General features: G+C 37.7%; 1 protein-coding gene across 3 annotated transcripts in view; it reads left to right on the top strand.

The window, feature by feature from the left end:
• Window positions 1-19,643, top strand: part of LOC102414810 (speckle type BTB/POZ protein) — an 82,738-nt gene that overhangs the window by 37,136 nt on the left and 25,959 nt on the right. Inside the window, exons 2-3 of one of the 3 annotated variants that reach the window (XM_025280316.3) lie at window positions 5,844-5,897; window positions 8,882-8,927. The exons of 1 other annotated variant lie outside the window; for it this stretch is intronic. The gene's annotated coding sequence lies outside the window, so the exon portion shown is untranslated. The remainder of the gene's footprint in view (window positions 1-5,843; window positions 5,898-8,881; window positions 8,928-19,643) is intronic. One more of the 3 variants, XM_006061968.4, reaches the window with a different exon arrangement.

The raw sequence follows: 19,643 nt of genomic DNA, 5'->3' as shown, positions 1-19,643 counted from the left end.
AATGGACATGAGTTTGAATAAACTCCGGGAGTTGGTGATGGACAGGGAGGCCTGGCGTGCTGCGGTCCATGGGGTCGCAAAGAGTCAGACATGACTGAGTGATTGAACTGAACTGAACTCAGGGTCAGGTAAATGAGACAGAATTTTATTTTAAGTGTGGATAAATGGAAGTGTGACATGATTTGATTTGCTTTAAAAAATATATGTATTTATTTATTTGGCTGTGTCAGGTCTTAGCTGCGGCATGTGGGATCCTTGTTGGATCATTCAGGATTTTCTTTGCTGTGGAAGGACTCTTTAGTTGTAGCGCATGAGCTTAGCTGCTCCACAGCATGCGAGATCTTAGTTCCCCAACCAGGGATCGAACCTATGTCCCCTGCATTACAAGGTGGATTGTTAACACTGGTTTACTTTTTGAAAGTTCATTGTGGCTGCTCTGTGGCGAATAGATTGTCCCACAGAAAAAGCTGGAAGATCAATTAGAAACCAGGTAATACTGGTTCCGGTGAGACAAAACTGCACAAAAGTGGATGAACTTTGAAATGGATTAATGTGGAATACATTAGGGAAGCAGTACAGCTGACAAGACTTGTTGATAGATGGGATATGGAAAGACATGGGTTTTGGCTTGAGCAACCGGATAGAAGATGATGCCATTTAGTATTTTAGTCATGTTAGACTTCTCAAATGAATATAATTAAGGAATGTTAGAAATTGTGCTTTTTAATTCTGTAAGCTTCTGGCAAAGGAGAGAGAGATCTCCTCTGGAAAAGACAGTGTTTGTTTGTTTTTGGTAAACTCAGAAAACTCTGACATATTAGAACAGTAGTGATTTCATTAAAAAAAATTAACGATGATTAGGTGCTAAAATATAGAAAGTTATTTTAAAAGTATTAGGACATAGGATTTTTTTCCCAGGTTCTAGTCTTGAAAGTAGGCCTGAGCCTATCAACGGTTTGCCCAGGTGTCATTAATAATGGTGCTCAGAATTTGTTAGAAGAAAAGAGCATAATTTTCAACAGAGTTACTGCTTGAAAATGAAATCAGAATTGAAAGTTAGGATATATAGTTAGGTATCTTCTATTGGAGTGTTTATCCAATTCTTCCATGTTGAATAATCCTTGATCTAAGAATCATCTGGTCACAGGAATTAAAGTATTGGATTAGAAGCTGAAAGACTTCGAGTTCTGAACTCAGTCCACTTTCTTAATAGTCATGTAACCATGATAGCTATTTCAAATCCTGAAAGATGATGCTGTGAAAGTGCTGCATTCAATGTGCCAGCAAATATGGAAAACTCAGCAGCGGCCACAGGACTGGAAAAGGTCAGTTTTCATTCCAATCCCAAAGAATGCTCAAACTACCGCACAATTGCACTCATCTCACACGCTAGTAAACTAATTCTTAAAATTCTCCAAGCCAGGCTTCAGCAATACATGAACTGTGAACTTCAGGATGTTCAAGCTGGTTTTAGAAAAGGCAGAGGAACCAGGGATCAAATTGCCAACATCTGCTGGATCATCAAAAAAGCAAGAGAGTTCCAGAAAAACATCTATTTCTGCTTTATTGACTATGCCAAAGCCTTTGACTGTGTGGATCACAATAAACTGTGGAAAATTCTTCAAGAGATGTGCATACCAGACCACCTGACTTGCCTCTTGAGAAACCTGTATGCAGGTCAGGAAGCAACAGTTAGAACTGGACATGGAACAACAGACTGGTTCCAAATAGGAAAAGGAGTATGTCTAGGCTGTATAATGTCACCTTGCTTATTTAACTTATATGCAGAGTACATCATGAGAAATGCTGGGCTGGAGGAAGCACAAGCTGGAATCAAGATTTCCGGGAGAAATATCAATAACCTCAGATATGCAGATGACACCACCCTTATGGCAGAAAGTGAAGAGCTAAAGAGCCTCTTGATGAAAGTGAAAGAGGAGAGTGAAAAAGTTGGCTTAAAGCTCAACGTTCAGAAAACTAAGATCATGGCATCTGGTCCCATCACTTCATGGCAGATAGATGGGGAAACAGTGGAAACAGTGGCTGACTTTATTTTTGGGGGCTCCAAAATCACTGCAGATGGTGATTGCAGCCATGAAATTGAAAGACGCTTACTCCTTAGAAGAAAAGTTATGACCAGCCTAGACAGCATATTCAAAAGCAGAGACATTACTTTGCCAACAAAGGTCCGTCTAGTCAAGGCTATGGTTTTTCCAGTAGTCATGTATGGATGTGAGAGTTGGACTATAAAGAAAGCTGAGCGCCGAAGAATTGATGCTTTTGAACTGTGATGTTGAGAAGACTCTTGAGAGTCCCTTGGTCTGCAGGTAGATCCAGCTAGTCCATCCTAGAGGAGATCAGTCCTGGGTGTTCATTGGAAGGACTGATGTTGAAGCTGAAACTCCAGTTCTTTGGCCACCTGATGTGAAGAGCTGACTCACTGGAAAAGACCCTGATGCTAGGAAAGATTGAGGGCAGGAGGAGAAGGAGATGACAGAGGATGAGATGGTTGGATGGCATCATCGACTCGATGGACATGGATTTGGGTGGACTCCAGGAGTTGGTGATGGACAGGGAGGCCTGGCATGCTGCAGTCCATGGGGTCGCAAAGAGTCAAACACGACTGAGCGATTGAACTGAACTGAACCATGATAGATTGTAACCTCTTAACTTCTGTTTCCTGATTTGTATTGTCTTTGTTTGTTTGTTTGTTTCCTTATTTATAAAATACTTGCCCTGCATGCCTCACAGTTCTGTTAAAAAAATCCCAAAGAAAATCATGAATGTGAAAGTACTTTGAAGACAGTGAAGCACTGACTGCTGCTTGTAAGGGAATGGTTATATAGCTTAAAGCACTTACCACAAAAGGACCTTAGAAGTCCTTTTAAAGACGACAAAAAAGTGCTTGCTTTGGCAGCACAAATACTAAAATTTGAACAATGCAGCGATACAGAGAAGATTAGCATACCCCTCCCCCACAAAAAAGACGAGGAAGGTAGTGGTGGGAGGGTTCAGGCTGTATCTTGACTGTGAATCTTGAGGTTATGATTTCCATTAAACTGTAGTACTCAGCTCTATAAACCTATTGTATGTGGCCTTGTCATTCTTAACCAAAATGACTTGTGAAAGAGAACCGCAGATTAATGCGATGAGGATGATATAATGAAAGTTTGGTTTTGCTCTCTTATTTGGTAGTTAGAATTTTATTCCTTGCCATAATGAAAATGAAAGGCAGCAGAATGTGGTTAGTATTTTTTACTTAAAATTTTCCCCCTGTATTTGCTCTTTGGGCTATGGAGTGGGCTTTTGTTTGGTTTACTTGGAGTATCGTTTTCTTAAGAAAGGAGAAGTGTACACCTGCCAGAGGCTTGCTGGCAGCTGAAAGCAGCTGTTGGTCAGCAGGAGAAAAGCTGGGGGAAAAGCAGGTTGGGGAATGGAAAACGTAAAGCAAGAGGGAGGAAAAACAGATTTGAAGGCGTGCTCAATAAAAAGCATTTAAATCATTTTCCAAAAGGCTCAAGTTTTCTTTTTAAAAATCTGTCTTTGAGTTCAGGTACTATTCTTTGAGGTGATTGAAGAAGGGGTTGGTCTTAGAGGAGAGTGAATAAAAGGGAAAGATGGAGGACAGGTTTTCAGGAGGTTAGAGGTAGATGATGAAGAGGAAGGAGAAGGTGCTCTGTGGAAACGTGAGAACTGACTGAGCATGTCCTGGGTTACTGTATGTTATTCTTTCTGAAGTATAAAGTCAGTCCCTTTACTCCCTCTGCTTAAGTAACACTAGTGCTATGTTCCCATTAACTGGGGGCAGTATTTAACCAAGAGCTAAGTTTTTTTATTATTGAGAAGATCTGGACTGAATTCATTGGCTTTTTTGGTTTGGTTCAGACTATGTTATTGTGTATTTAATATATTGCTCTGATGTTGATTTTTTTTTTTTTAAGCTTTTCTAACCTACTGTTCCCTCTGAATTTATTGTTTTTGAGGGGACAGGGAAAAAAAGCGTAACAAGAAGTAGAGAGATTGTGACACCTTCAGTTGAAGTCCTCCTGATTGACTTTCTCAGTTTCTTTTTCCTACATCACTCCCAAGAGACAATCTCTAATCTCTGACCATGAATTTCGTGTCCATCCAGTACAGGGTGTGTGTGTGAATGTGTAAATTCTATCACAGTCACTTTTTTCATTTATTCTATTTTTTTCAGGATCCACATAGATCTAGGTACCTCGTTTTTGCTTTTTACCCTTCTGTATGAATATTTCAGTTTACCAAATCCCCAAATCTCCATGATGGATATTTAAATCGTTTCCATTTTTCTTTTTGCCATTACAGACAAAACTTCATTGAACAACCACCTCATACAGTTTTTTCCTCCTCCTTCCTTGTTATTGCTTTTTTGGTTTGAGTTTTGTCCAAAATGTCTTATTTTAATTCTCCCATTTTGCCAGTTTTCTTTTACTAAGACCAGAGGCTCTGAAATGTTCTTTTCCTATGGCTTCTCTCTGGACTCGGATAAATATGGCAACCTTTACATTAATGTTTTGCATTTTTATTGTTTCATATCCAGTAGCTGATTTTCGTATACGTCAGTGACTACTCACCTTTTCCCTTTCTCCATTATATGTTTTATTACTGTTTAACTTCTAGAATATGTCTCACGCATTAAATGTAGGACTAGTAAAATACGTTTCACCCATTAAATGTAGGACTAGTAGTGAGTGATCTCCAATCCAGTTCATGCAATTCTTGTATTGTCTTATAAATTCAGCATGATCCAAATGTAGCTGATACTTACAAAAGAGTTTTTTGTAGCATTCTTAGCCAAAGTAAACATTTTAAAAGTGTCAGCCTTTACCTTAGAACTATTACAGGTAAATTTTGTTTAGGGATCATATGATTCAGTGACCAGTGTCTTACTTGTATCTTTTTCTGGAATCTTTAATCTACTGTGTGGGTGCGTGCATGCTCAGTCGTGTCCGCATGGCCTGTAGCCCGCAGGACTCTGTCCGTGGAATTTCCCAGGCAAGGATACTGGAGTGGGTTGCCAGTTCCTTCTCCATAATCCACTATACTTTAGTCATTATTGTGAGGTTGGGTGTATTTTTAATTTTTATGTTGCATGTTTTTTACCCCCTTTTAAAAGCTGGGTTCCCATTCAGAGCTTTGAGCACTTGGAATGCTAAAGTGTTATAAAGGAAAACTGGTTCTCTTCTCTAATAATACACCCCTCCCCGACCCCTACCGCCTGCTGAAGTGTTTTAGTAGGACTTCCTTTCTTGAATATATCAACTTTGTCTTTAAGACACAATATATGTCTTTAAGAATTTATGTGCTAAGTATGTTTAAAAGCAGTTGATAAGACCTTAAAATGGAAACGTTAGTAATAAATATAACTAGAATATCAGGTGCCTGTGTATTTTCTTCCAGATTTGTTTATGTCCTTAAGAAATAGTTGAAGTCACAAGTTATTGTGGTTGGAAAGTAACCTTTGGATCTGGGCTTGTTCTGACTTTATTGTAGGTGAAGTGTTCCACGGAAAGTATAACCTATGTATGTTCAGAAGTATCTGTCTGATCACCCAGTAGGCAGTTTTCTTCAGTGAATTATACTTTCCTTATCTTGTAATCACCAAGTTTGAATGGAGTTCTTACCTGCTCTTTATCACATTAGTCCTATGTTTTATGCTGCAGAGAAATGCTTCTATTTTAAATCTTCCTTTAGAATAAAAATATGTTCTTATGTGGAACACCAGCACCATGAAGTTTTGTTTTTCCTTCCACTCTAGAAACTCTGCTATAAAAAGTTTCAGTTCCTAAGTCAAAAATAATTTTTTCTTTGAACCGTAGTTACCGTCTTGGGATGTTTCATCTGGATCCATAATAGAAGACTTTACTGTTTCTGTAAGCATCAAAATATGATATAAAGAATCTTCTTGAATTATATTTTGTTCGCATAATTCTTATTTAAAACATCTTTTTCCTTGATTTTATGAAAATATGCTCACTAAAAAAAAACTTTAAAATAATAGAAAGTATAACTAAAGGAAGCAATCCCTCAGTCTTTCTGCCACATCTGGTTGAGTAGCCCTTAGTGGCTGCGGCAACTTAGTTCTGCACCAGCAGTACAGGAGAGCTCTTGTCGCTCTGGGCTTTCCCAGCATTGTCATCATTAAAACATGCCATGCACATTTGTTTTAGGGGAAGATACAATTTAGTTCATATTGACTTTTTATTTACCTATAAGTCAGTAGTGATAAGAACAGAAATCGGAATCTTTTTAGTAAAACTTTGTTAATCAAATTTGATTTATAGAGAGGGGAAACCTTTTTTTCAAATGTATAACTTACTGTCTCATCTTTCAAGGATAGAAATCTAAAGAGCAGATTAATTCAATCATTTATTAAATAAGTATTTATTTCTGATTTTCCATGTGCCAGACACTGTCTGGGTATAGCAACAGAACAGACATCTGCCTTCTTACATCTCAGGTAAAGTATGGTAGATGACTTTATGTGCTGTAGAAAAAAAATGAAGGAAAAATAAGACTGTGGCTGTAGGGGCTGGGGATGACATGTTTAAAGGTGTCAGGGAAGGCCTCACAGAGCTGGTGATTATTAGGGAAAGCCCCACAATGGTGAGGTTGTGTGCCAAGAGAATATCTGGGGAAGGAGTTATCCAGGTAGGATAAAGGGCAAGTCCAAAGCCCTAAGGCAGGAACGAGCGTATTCTGTCTGAGAAACAGCAGCAGTGAAGAGCAATGTGGCTGGAACACAGAGAGCTCCAGAGAACATAAATGGAGATGAGGCGAGAGAGGTAATGAGGTCCAGATTGTACAGGGCCTTTTCAGGTATTTTAAGGACTTTGGCTTTTACTCAGAGAGAGATGGAAATCATTGGAGGTTTCATCCATGATTCAACTAAAAAGGTAATGGCAAAAAATACTTATGTTCAGAAGTTTTTGTTTTTTCTTATAATTTGGGTATTAACTAGTGGCTCCTCGTGAGCCACAAAGATTTAAACATTTGTGTCAGTACTGAAAATTTCCCAGAAATACAGATCTTAAGTATTACATTTAAATTCAGAGAAAGGAAGTGTAATAGGAAAGCCTGTCTATAGATATTCATTCCTGGGTGGCCCTGCTTTATTACTGAGTTCTTATCCTGAATTGTCTTGCAAAAAAAGTCAAGGATATATTCTGTGGAAGACACTGTATTCACCCTTAGACATTGGAGGAGATATATACATACCGTATATACTCTTATTTTATGTTAATGCCTTGTATAACCACCGTTTATACCTATAAATACCATTGCTAGCACCCAGAAGAAGCTTGCTGTGTTCTAGATCATAACCCCTTCTAGATCATAGTCCCTACCACTGCTCAGAGGTGTCACTGACCTGACATTTGTGGTAGTAGATGATTCTTTGTGATTTCACCACGTAGGATTCATTGCAGAACAATATAACTTAGTTTTGTCTGTTTTTGAACTTTATGTAATTAAATGGAATAATACTACATGTCATCTTTTATGTCTTCTTTCATAACCCAACTATATGTTTGTAAAGTTCATCTGTGTTGTTACATAGAACTGTAATTTAATTGCCATGTATATATATTCCTGTCATTAATATATCACAATTTGCGTATCTGTTCTGTTGATATTTTTGTTAGTAACATTGCTGCTGTAAATGTTCTCATATATATGTGCTGATGGACATGTGCAGGACTTTCTCCAGGCCATATTTGGGGGTGGAATTGCTGGATCTTTAGTTAGGGGCTTCCCAGGTGGCGCAAGAATAAACTGATTTCCAAAATGGTTGTACTGATTTGTCTTTCTACCCACAGAACAGGGTGAAAGTGTTCCTGTTCCTTCTAGTCCTTATCACTATTGTCAGACTCAAATTTTGCCTGTCTACTGGGCCTAAAAGTGTGCATTCTAATTAACTGAGAAACCAAAACATTAAACACAGTTGGTGTTCAGTAAATATCTGCTAGATAAATTTGACCTGACTCTTGCTATTTTAAATCTTCTAATCACGACTTGTCCTCTTGTAGATTCAGTAGTTTAGTATAGTTTTTGGTGAGGGCTCAAATCCACTGCTGATAGTAACTAGACTTGGTTAACCAAAATAAGAGGAGCTTATTTGTACCAGGGTAGCAGTTAAAGATAACATTTACATTTTCAGGAAAAGATTCTGTTTTTTAGGAATCACCCATAATGTAGGCAGTATTTCCTTTTCTCATAAAAAGGAAGATAGCACCAGAATTTTCTGCCTAGCTTATGTTCCTAGAAGCCTAGCAACCATTTTTATCCCTATTTTTGTTTTGAATGACTTTGTAGGATATGGTAGATTATTTAGGGTGGTAGTGGTTAGCTAAGATATCTCACCAGTCTTCAACAGCAACCTCAGTGTGGCAGCTGTTTATTAAAACCATAGGATACATAGCTTTGTTTAAATGCATCTTGCTTTGGTGTAATTGACCCACAGAGCACTTTTTATAAAGGGTATGTTACATAAAAACTTGATAGTAATTCTTTAAGCATTTTGTGCAGTTGCTGGCAAAAATGATTGCTCTCCTCTTATAAATGTTGACATGGGGCAAGTCACTTATTTCATTATTGCTGTATTCATAGGCCAGTTCATTAGAAGAATTAACTTGAATTTTTCTGACTTTAATTTCTAAGTATAACCTTTTTGAGAGATGACTAGAAACTAGAGCACTCAGAACTAGTGATGAGATACAAGAATGGTAATTTTGACTAGTAAATCCTAGCTAATGTATTACTTGCTTTTGTAAAATTTTCTCTTTTCAGAATAGCCTAAGTAAAGACTTGTATGAGATTCAGAATCTTAAGTCTGATTCATCATCTCTATTTCCCACAGAGATTTCCTGTTAGACAAGACAAATTAGAGTCTTCCTACTGACTTGGTGAGTTTTTACATAGTTTTATTTTAAACATAGTTTATAGTTTTATTTTAAACATAGTTTATAGTTTTATTTTAAACATAGTTTAAGATCATGAGGACAGAAGTGGAATGAAATGCATAGAAGTATTTATCATGACTTAAAAAAAATACACATCTTGAGTGCAATATACTGTCTCATTTCAGTGCAAATAGTATGTAAAGTTGAAAGTTATACAAGGTGAGAATGTAAGTTTTTTTTTTTTTTTTTAATAATGACCATTACAACCAGTGTTAAACATTTTTCATAACTGGTTTCAAAAGAGGTTTTATTCTAAATATTCTTTCCTGGGGTAAACCAGAGTTATTTATTCAGGTCTTCTCTGGTGACTGCTATATATAGGATAAGGCTTTACACTAATGATAGAGATGAGAAAAGGTGTTTGGATTTAAAATTTTAATTAATGGTTGATAATACATGATCTGGACATTTTTAGAGTAAGATTATTTTTCTCCCTAGAAAAGATCTTCAGAGAAATTTATATTCTAGCTTATAAAAGGAGATACCTTAAAGCAATTCATGGGCTTCATTTTACTCTATATAAATTTTGAGCAAATTATCTTTGTGTATGTACCTTAGAATTCATCTTTCTATGTGTAACTTAGATATTTCTACCATTCTAGCTACCATCTTGAAAGTTTTGCTTGTGGCATGAGGTTCTTACCTTAAATGCTTATGTATGTTTTTACGCAGTTTTATTGGGTAAAATAGGTGTTATTGCATTTTAATCTTTTAAATTCTGCCAAATCATCAGGAGCCAGGAAATTGTGTTAAGACAGACATTTTAACTTTGACCTGTTTTGTCTGCCTGTGTGGTTTTACTTTTTCCTTGCGTCATGAATTTTGGAATGAACACTTAAAACCGAGAACTTGCTGCTCATCCTTTGTCCCATTTAGTTTAGTTAGAACCTTACCATTACCATAGAAATTGGCTTATTTTTAAGAACTTTGGAAAGGAGAATTTATTTTTTGCAGGTGGTTTTAGGTAGGGAACATGGATCCAATGTAAACAGTTACCAGATTTCTCTACTTAAGACCACACTTGAAGGAAATGAAAGCATACGTATACCTCAGTATCTCTTTTGTAGTTACAGAGAGGTCTAGATGTCTCTCATTGAAAGTTTCCAGAGAATACTGAATTTCATACTACTAGATGGTAGCTGTTGTTCAGTCGCTGAGTCGTGTCCGACTCTTTGTAAACTCATGGACTGTAGCATGCCAGGCGTCCTTGTCCTTCATTAGCTCCCAGAGTTTGTTCAGATTCATGTCTATTGAGTTGGTGATGGCTATTTAACCATCATATCCTCTGCCATCCCTTTCTCCTTTTTCTTTCAATCTTTCTCAACATCAGAATCTTTTCCAATGAGTTGGCTCTTTGCATCAGGTGGCCAAAGTATTAGAGTGTCAGCATCAGTCCTTCCAATGAATATCCAGAGTTGATTTCCTTTAGTATTGGCTGGTTTGATGTCCTTGCAGTCCAAAGGACTCTCAAGAGTCTTCTCTGGCACCACAGTTCCAAAGCATCAATTCTTTGGTGTTCAGCCTTCTTTCTGGCCCAGTTCTCACATCTGTACATGACTAAATAGCTTTGCTTATGTGGACGTTTGTTGGCAAAGTGATGTCTCTGTTTTTTAATACACTATCTAGGTTTGTCATAGCTTTCCTCCCAAAGAGCAAGTATCCTTTAATTTCATTACTGCGATCACCGTCTGCAGTGCTAGATAGTATGTAGTAGTAAATGCTGAAGAGGATTGGTTGCCCTTGTAGTAGACCAAATCCTCTGGAGCAGGTGGGTCTTTTCAGCTTCTGAGTTAATGAAGTTATCCCAAATTGTATACCCCAAGGCCAGTTTAGAATTTCTTCTTTGGTATGCATTGTTTGGCCCCTTCTCTAGCCAGATTGTGTTAACAAGAAATATTTTTAAAGGGTTTGACTAAAACATTGGTGGGCAAAGAGAACTGCTTGTTGAATATGGCTTCTCTAAAGGCCAGAGGACCCTGTGAGGTTATGCAGCCTCTGCCTATTTGTTTCATAAAATGACTCCTTAGTTTTTGAATTCATTACAGATTGGACATGCTTAAATTGTATTAAGGCCAAGCCACTCATCTGTTTGCTGTTTGATTTTATAAGGTTCTTCATAATTGCAGTTGAGGGGAGAAGGTGAAAAACTGTAACTTCTCAAATCTCAAAAAAGCTTTATATAATTATATAATAGTCTCTTAACCATAAGGTTTTGTCCCTCTTCTTCTTCCTCTTCCTTCTTCTTCTTTTTTTAAAATTCTGTTCCAGCTCTTGTTTTAGAATAAATTTTCTCAACCTAGAGGAGAAGTCTTTGATAACATGTGGGATGTGTTAAAATCTTCATTTTCCCTAAGTTTGCTCTTTGTGGCCCTAGAGATTTTTGCCCAAGCCATTCACTGGAATCAACACATTATTATTATTAGTGAAGAGAGAGAAGTTGCTGATTGTTTGGTTCTGCCTATCTAACTTCTTTTCTAAAGGTGTTTTCCTTTGAAACAGAGATCTGCTTTGAAGTGAAATAGCCCCTTTATAGTCAGATTTGTTTGCTGATTTGAATTCATGTCTTTCTATTTTAGCCATCTCCCAAATAATGGATTTTGAAAGTGATGTGTGGAGAAGCTTAATCTGATGAACACTATCTGCCTTTTTTTTTTTTTTAAGCAGTTGGAGGAAGTTGGCTTTTTGTTTGTTTGTTTTGTATTTTATCCTAGCAGGGGTTTAGTAGTTAACAACACCAGCACATCACCTGATGAAAGAACCCAGACTTTGTGAAACTGTGCTTGTTGCACTCATGGTTTATTCTGCAGGATCCTCCATTCAAGTGGAGACAGGAATTTTTTTTTTCTTTTACGTTATTATGTAAATGTAGTTATTTGGGCCTGAATTAAAAAGCAAAACAAAAACCCAAGAAGTCTTTTTAAGTTCTAAGGAGATAGAGTCCTACAAGACTGTTGAGTGGCACCTACCTCTTTCCAGGGCAGACCTCTGCATTTGGAGCAGAGCATGCCCTCCCTGGGGGGCTTCCCAGGTGACGCTAGTGGTAAAGAACCCACTTACCAATTCAGGAGACATTAGAGATGTGGGTTCGATCCCTGGGTGGGGAAGATCTCCTGGAGGGCATGGCAACCCACTCCAGTATTCTTACCTGGAGAATCCTGTGGACAGAGGAACCTGATGGGTCCAGAGGGTTGAAAAGAGCCCGACATGACTGAAGCAGCTTAGCATGCACCCACTCACATGCTCTCCCTGGACATATTTTTCGGGTGGGGGATTATGCTAATAGGTCTATATTAACTTCTCTTACATAATGGATAGTTTTTGGGGAGAGGGAATGATTCCCTAGCCCTTAACTTAAATTGACCATGAATTTTTCTGCTCTTTGATTTTTTTTTCCTAACCGGAAAAGTTGAGTCCAGATTGAGAATTATTCCATATTTTAACCTTTGAGCTGGCTGCTGAGGTCTCCTTGGGGACAAGGACTCTTTGTAGTTATTTCTAACCTATAGAGAAGGGCAGTAAGGCTGTAAACAGCAGCACACGCAGAGCTTGGGAGTCAGTGGGGCAGTCTGTTGTTTATTCCTTGGCTTTCAATGACTTGAGATTCTTTCATATATCTTCTTGTTCATCTTCATTTTGACTTTGGGTGAGCCTTACTAGCCAGGCTATTTCTATAAAACTCTTATCTCATAACACATTGAGAAGAAGAAAAAAATAGCCTTTTTATATTGAAAATCATACCTAATCCTCACAGTCATTTCAGAGTCCATGCTTGCCTAAGAGATCTGTAAACTGGGAAAACCTAAATGGTACTGACATGCATATGTAATACTATACTTGTTTCTGAGTTTTCCTTATATACAGTAGTTTCTTCTAAGTTTTCCTTATATGCAACAAATATAAGAACAGTTGAACTCTTAGTTAGATAAATATTTGACTATGGTAGAAATATGTTCTGCATCATAGCCTGGTATAGAAAAAACTTAGTAATGTGTCTGGACATGTTTTAAAGGTGGATGTGTCTATCTCTGTGTCTCTCTCTGTATATTTGTTTCTATACACATGTTTGCACATGCATATATTTAATGTTAATTATCATTTCTCTACATGTCAGTTTTAAGGGAATCAAACCCTGTGTCAGACATGAAAATATAGATCAGTTCTAAGTAAATGCTAATAATCTACCTCATTTTTATCCATATATGGGACTTTTACCATATAGAATTTAACTTGGAATAACTGAGAGGTCTAGCATGAGTTTCCAGCAGCTGCTATAATGGTACTTTCAGGATTGACTTACACTGGAAGATGTTTGTCTTAACTGTTGTGGGTTCAGGAACTTCCCATTTAGCCCTGCACATTTCTCTTTTTTCTCAATTTTTCTTGGATTTTTTTTTTTTTTTTAATCAAAGAAGAATGTAGTTTTGGAATGTATTAAATTAGTTCTTTAAAACTGAAGATGAACCATTAAGTTTTTTTTTTTGGTAGTGTAATTGTTTTACACTGCTGTGTTGGTTTCTATAGCACAGTGAAATGAATCCGCTGTATGTATACGTATGTCCCCTCCCTCTTGGACCTCCCTCCCACGCCCTCCGCCTCACCCCTGTAGATCATCACTGAGCTGAACTCCCTGTGCTCCTCAGTAGCTTCCCGCTAGCTGTTTTACACATGGTAGTGTATATATGTCGATCCTAATCTCCCGGTTTGTCTCACCCTCCTTTTACCTCTCTGTGTCCACATGTCCATTCTTTATGTCTGTGCCTCTATTCCTGCCCTGGAAATAGGTTCATCGGTACCATTTTTCTGGGTTCCACATATATGCATTAATATATGATATTTTTCTCTTTCTGACTTACTTCACTTTGTATGACAGACTCTGGGTCCATCCACATTTCTACCAGCCACCCAGTTTTGTTCCTTTTTATAGCTGAGTAATATTCCCTTGTATATATGTGCCTCATCTTCTTTATCCGTTCATCTGTAGATGGACATTTAGGTTGTTCCTTGTCCGAAAGTGAAAGAGTTAGTCGCAGCTGACTCTCTGTGACCCCATGGACTGTAGTCCATCAGGCTCCTCTGTCCATGGGATTCTCCAGACAAGGGTATGGAGTGGGTTGCCATTCCTTCTCTAGGGGATCTTCCCGACCCAGAGGTTGAACCTGGGTCTCAACATTGCAGGCAGGTTCTTGACCATCTGAGTCACCATGTCCTGGCTGTTGTAAATAGTGCTGCAATGAACATTGGGGTACATGTGTCATTTGGTGGAGTACATGCACATATATATTTTTTTTACATGCGTCATTTTAAATTGTGGTTTTATCAGAGTATATGCCCAGGCTTTAGTTGCACTGTGACATGTGGAATCTTAGTTCCCCATCAGGGAGTGAACCCTCATCCCCTACATTGGAAGGCAGATTCTTAACCACTGGACCACCAGGGAAGTCTCTAAAATATTTTGTTTTAAAAGTATGCTTGGATTCCTATAGCTGTTACTCATTCAGCAACTCCTATTAACTAGAGCTCATTAAAGAAAGATATGATCCCAAAAGACAGTAGTCTAGTTAGTCAGTAGCAATTTCATTGAACAAATATTTATTGAATACCTATTGTGATACCATTTTAGGCATAGGGGAATGCTGTTCTCTCATTGTGCTTTAACTTCTTAATGGGAGAGACAGTAGACAAGTGAAAATATAAAAACAAGGCAATTTCAGATAGTAGTACTAAAAAAATGTAAGTTTGTTTACTGAATTTGTGAGTCTTTCTTGTTTTGTAAAGTAAGTTCATTTGTATCATTTCTTTTTAGATTCCACATGTAAGGGGTGTCATAGGATATTTCTCCTCTGTCTGATTAAACGCATGGTTGCCAGGGGGAGGGATAGTTAGGGACTTTGGGAGGGTCATCTACACACTGCTGTATTTAAAATGGATAACCAACAAAACCTATTGTATAACACATGCAACTCTGCTCAATGTTATGTGCCAGCCTGGATGGAAAGGGGCTTTGGGGGAGAATGGATACATGTGTATGTATGGTTGAGTCCCTTCGCTGTTCACCTGTAACTACCACAGCGTTGTTAACTGACCATATTCCCAATACAAAATAAAAACTTTGAAGTTAAAAAAATAAAAAAGAAATGTAAACAGGGTAATGTGATGAAAGAGGCTGTAAGTGAGGACTGCTTCTGAACCCGTGGTCAGTGATGACCTGTCTGTGGATACTACATTTGACAGGACACCTAAATGACAAGAAGAAGCCAGCTGTGAAAAAATATGAGGAAAGAAAGAGCTTTGGGAAAGAGCCTGATGTGTTCACCAGGTAGAACTAAAGGCCTGAGTAACTAAAGCCTGATGACTGAGAAGAGTAAGTGTTAGGTGAGGTTAAGAGATATACTAAAGCTTTGGCCGTCATGACAAAAGGCAGATTTTATTTGGATAACAGTGGAAGCCACTGAAGAATTCCTGTCTTGTTTCTCATAAGGATCTGATTTATAAGCCGTCTCATACCTTAGAGAAATTAATTGTAAAGTCTGCTGATTCTCTTTAAGATATTTTTATTCACTATTTGAAAAGGTAATATAGTCACGTGGTTCAAAATTCACTAAGTACAAAAGGGAACATAATGGAAATTCTCCTTCCCACCCAAGTACCAGTTTCCTTCCTTGGAAGTAGCCAGTGTCCCTAGAGTCTTGTGTAGCTTTACAGAGTTTTATACACACACACTAAATATTTTTGCATGTTTAGATAGAAGGAGCTTCCCCATACTTTTTTAAAATAAATGCTCTTATTACATTGTCTATACCATAATTTATTTAATCAGTCCCCTGCTGATGGACTTTCAGGTTATTTCCTTTTTTTAAGTTGTTGTGATTGCAAATAGTGCCACATTGAAAAACCTTTTATATTTGTCATATTAAATATATCAGTAGGATAAATTTCTATATGGAACTGTTAGATCAAAGGGTATATGCATTTCTTATTCATTTCGATATATATTTCCCTTCATGGAGTTTATAACAGTTTATACTCCAATCAGAAATGTTCTCCTTACCCTGCTGCTAAGTCGCTTCAGTCGTGTCCGACTCTGTGCGACCCCATAGACGGCAGCCCACCAGGCTCTGCCATCCCTGGGATTCTCCAAGCCAGAACACTGGAGTGGGTTGCCATTTCCTTCTCTCCTTACCCTAGGCAAGTGTTATCAAACATTTTAATCTTTTCAGAGTCACTGGGTGAATTAATGTGTTTTTTACTCTGCATTTATCCATTATAAATGAGAGTTGAACTTGTTTTCACATATTTAAGAGCCATTGATATTTACTTGTCTGTAAACCATTGGCTGTTCTTTGCCTATTTTTCTGTTAAGCTGTTGATCTTTTTCTTCTTGCTCTTTAGAGTCACTCAATTCTAAATCCCCATGTTGTAGAATTAAAAAAAAAATACAGTGTTACATGTCAGTTATATCTCAGGTTTTTTTTAAAAGCAGTCATCTTTAACTTGTAAATTTTAGGAAGAGTGTACCTGACATGAGACATGAGAAATCCCAGGCTTCCTTTGCTGATTGAAATCTCTCTTGATTGCCCCTAGTTTCATTTTAAGAAGTGTCTCTAAATTTTTTTTTTTTAAGTGCATTTAGTATTTTGTTAGACTACATTGAGGGCTTCCCTGGTGGCTCAGATGATAAAGAATCCACCTGCAATGCGAGAGACCTGGGCTCGATCCCTGAGTTGGGAAGATTCGCTCTAGGAGGGCATGGCAACCCACTCCAGTATTCTTGCTTGGAGAATCCCGGTGGACAGAGGAGCCTGACTGGCTACAGTCCATAGGGTCGCAAAGAGTCAGACATGACTGAACGACTAAGCAGGGCACCGACTAGACTGAACTGCAAAAAGTTTACTCATAACAGATATTCAAAAGTCTTTCAGACCTTGCAGCAGAGGAAATCAGTATGACCTGTAATTTATAAGGTAATGAGAAAGAAGATACTACCTCCTGGGCTGTACATGATTGAGGATATGTAACGGAAGAAATACAGACACTCCTTTGAGGTCCCAAAAGTTTCTTAAAAATGAATATACCCAAGTCTTTCTATAGTTTTGTGTGTGTGTGAACAGTCTTTTTGGCATCTTCTGTTTTGGAAAATGCAGACGTCTCTCAAGTTTAAAATAGTTAACGACATTGGGATTTTTCCTTACTTGGAAACTGTACCAGGCTTTAAACCATGAAAAAAAAAAAGTTACAGGTTTTTAAAAAGTCCCTAAAAAACTATGCTTTGGCAAGAAGCCATATTCCCAGCCTTCTAGCTTGTGCATGTTTATGTATTAAACCATATGAAATTGCCAATTTTTGACTATCTTTGGCCTACAAAAACAGTGATTCAGTCTAGTATCTCCATAATTTTATCCTGTAATTTTAAGACTGATGGATATAAAGATACCATATATGTGATATGCCTGTATTAATAGTTTGTTGTTTTTTTTTTAATTCTCTGGATGATGTGGATTAGATTGAAGATGGAAGAATGCTTATAAAGAATAAAAGATTTAAAAACTGCACAAGCTGTCAGGAGAAAGGATATGTGTATATGTATGGGTGATTCCCTTTGCTGTTCACCTGCAGTTATCATTTATTAGCATTGATAATCTCACCTGAAATTCTCAGTTATTAGCATTGTTTGTTAATCAGCTAAACCCCAATTCAAAATAAAAAGTTTTTTAAAAAAATCCTTAAGGGTTGAATCCTTTTTCCACTAAAAAGAAAGAAAAAAAGAAAACTACACAAGCTGTCTGTATAACATTTTGCAGAGAATGTCTAGCCTAGCTCTAGCATATACCACAGGTTAAATTATTGGGATGTTTCTCTCTATTGTACAGGGAATTCATTTTCTATCCTGGAATTATCCTGATTACATAAGAATTCAGTTCAAATTACTGATTTATGTTTTCACAATGAAGGGAAAAATAACCAATCTTTTTCATCTTATAGAATGAAGATACACTCAGAAGAGGTGTAGACTCACAGGTCAGGATTTAATGGAGTGAACAGGAAACTAAATGGTAGTATATTACAGATAGGGCTTCCCAGGTGGCGCTGGTGGTAAAGAACGCAGCTGCCAGTGCAGGAGACATAAGAGAACTTGGGTTGGATCCCTGGGTTGGGAAAATCCCCTGGGAGAAGGAAATGGCAACCCACTCTAGTATTCTTGCCTGGAAAATCCACGGACAGAGGAGCCTGGTAGGGTACAGTCCATAGCATCGCAAAGAGTCGCACACAACTGAAGCAACTTAGCGCACATGTAACAGATACGTTCAAGCCTCCGAGTTGTCAGCATACTGGGAAGTTTGCTAAGCTTTGGGAAATAAATTTCTTGTTAGAGAACTTGGGAAGTCATGTTTTAACTTGTTTGAAGCCAGGAACAGTCTATGTTGATGCTTGTTGTCTCCTAAAGATTCTCAAACCATGACCCTCAAATAGACCTCCTCTTTTCTAAAATTGTTTTTCTGCTGGGCATCTGTGGCAATTGGCATGAAGTGCTGAAGAGTTCATGTACCACCAGACTACTTTGCTGATGAACATGTGTTTGCACATGGTGCCTACTCTGAGTGAAATTAATTAAACTTGTGCTATCCTAGTCAGTTTCCCTTCCAGCAGGTTGTGTGGCTAGAGCTCCTTAGAGTCTAAAACTGATTCTCTAGTTCTACTGACTGCTGGGCTGGACATTTTTAAACAATTGGAAGATGGGTGGGTGATATTATTTAAAAAAAAAACAACAAAAAAACACAGACTTGTGTACAGAATAAATGAGAAACAAAAAAGATAGGAAACAATGGCCAAGACAAGTTGTATTTTATCTTCTGGTTATGATAATGGACCATAGCTCTGTAGCAAAAGTTAATCCATTAGAATAAGCTGGCTTTTAAACTTGTTTTTTTCTTAGGCCTAGAGAATTCTGAAATTATTAATTTTTAGATAAGTTTGAAGTATTTTTTAAACTTTAACAATAAACTCAAATTAATATTTTATGATCCATCAATATTGAGCTGAGCCTGCACAGAGCCAAGTTTTATGCTCTTAACTAACGTGTAAAATTCACATCTTCATTGCCAGCCTGCCCAAAAGATAGTTTTAATTGGGAATTTTGAAATTCCATTCTGGTTCCTACTGGCAGTAATGGTAACTGGATTTATAAAACTGCCTAAGATGCATTTGCTATGGTATGCTAAGTCACTTTAGTTGTGTCCTACTAGACAAATAAATGGGCTTCCCTGGTGACTTGGATGGTAAAGAATCTACCTGCAATACAGGAGGTACCCCGGGTCCATCCCTGGATCCAGGAGGATCCTTAAAGAAGGGAATGGCTACCCATTCCAATATTCTTGCCTGGAGAATCCCTGGACAGAGGAGCCTGGCAGGCTGCAGCCCATGAGGTGAGAATGTGTTTGCCATCAAATGCAAGCCTATCTTGATCACAGGTCTCTTTTCTTGATATTATCATGAAATCTTGAATTGCATAAACCAGGGAGGCCCAAAGACCATTGCAGTGCTTAGTTTGCTGGCTTAAGTAAAATAGCACATTATGTGTATACGTCTTAACTTCATCTGTGATTACATGGGATATTTTAATTATAAACATATGTAGGATAGTGTTAAAACCAGTAGGGACTC

This window comes from Bubalus bubalis, chromosome 3 (genome assembly GCF_019923935.1).
Source record: "Bubalus bubalis isolate 160015118507 breed Murrah chromosome 3, NDDB_SH_1, whole genome shotgun sequence".
NCBI classification, from domain to species: domain Eukaryota; kingdom Metazoa; phylum Chordata; class Mammalia; order Artiodactyla; family Bovidae; genus Bubalus; species Bubalus bubalis.
The sequence above is the reverse complement of the archived record's forward strand: the minus strand, read 5'-3'. Positions and strand labels throughout refer to the sequence as shown.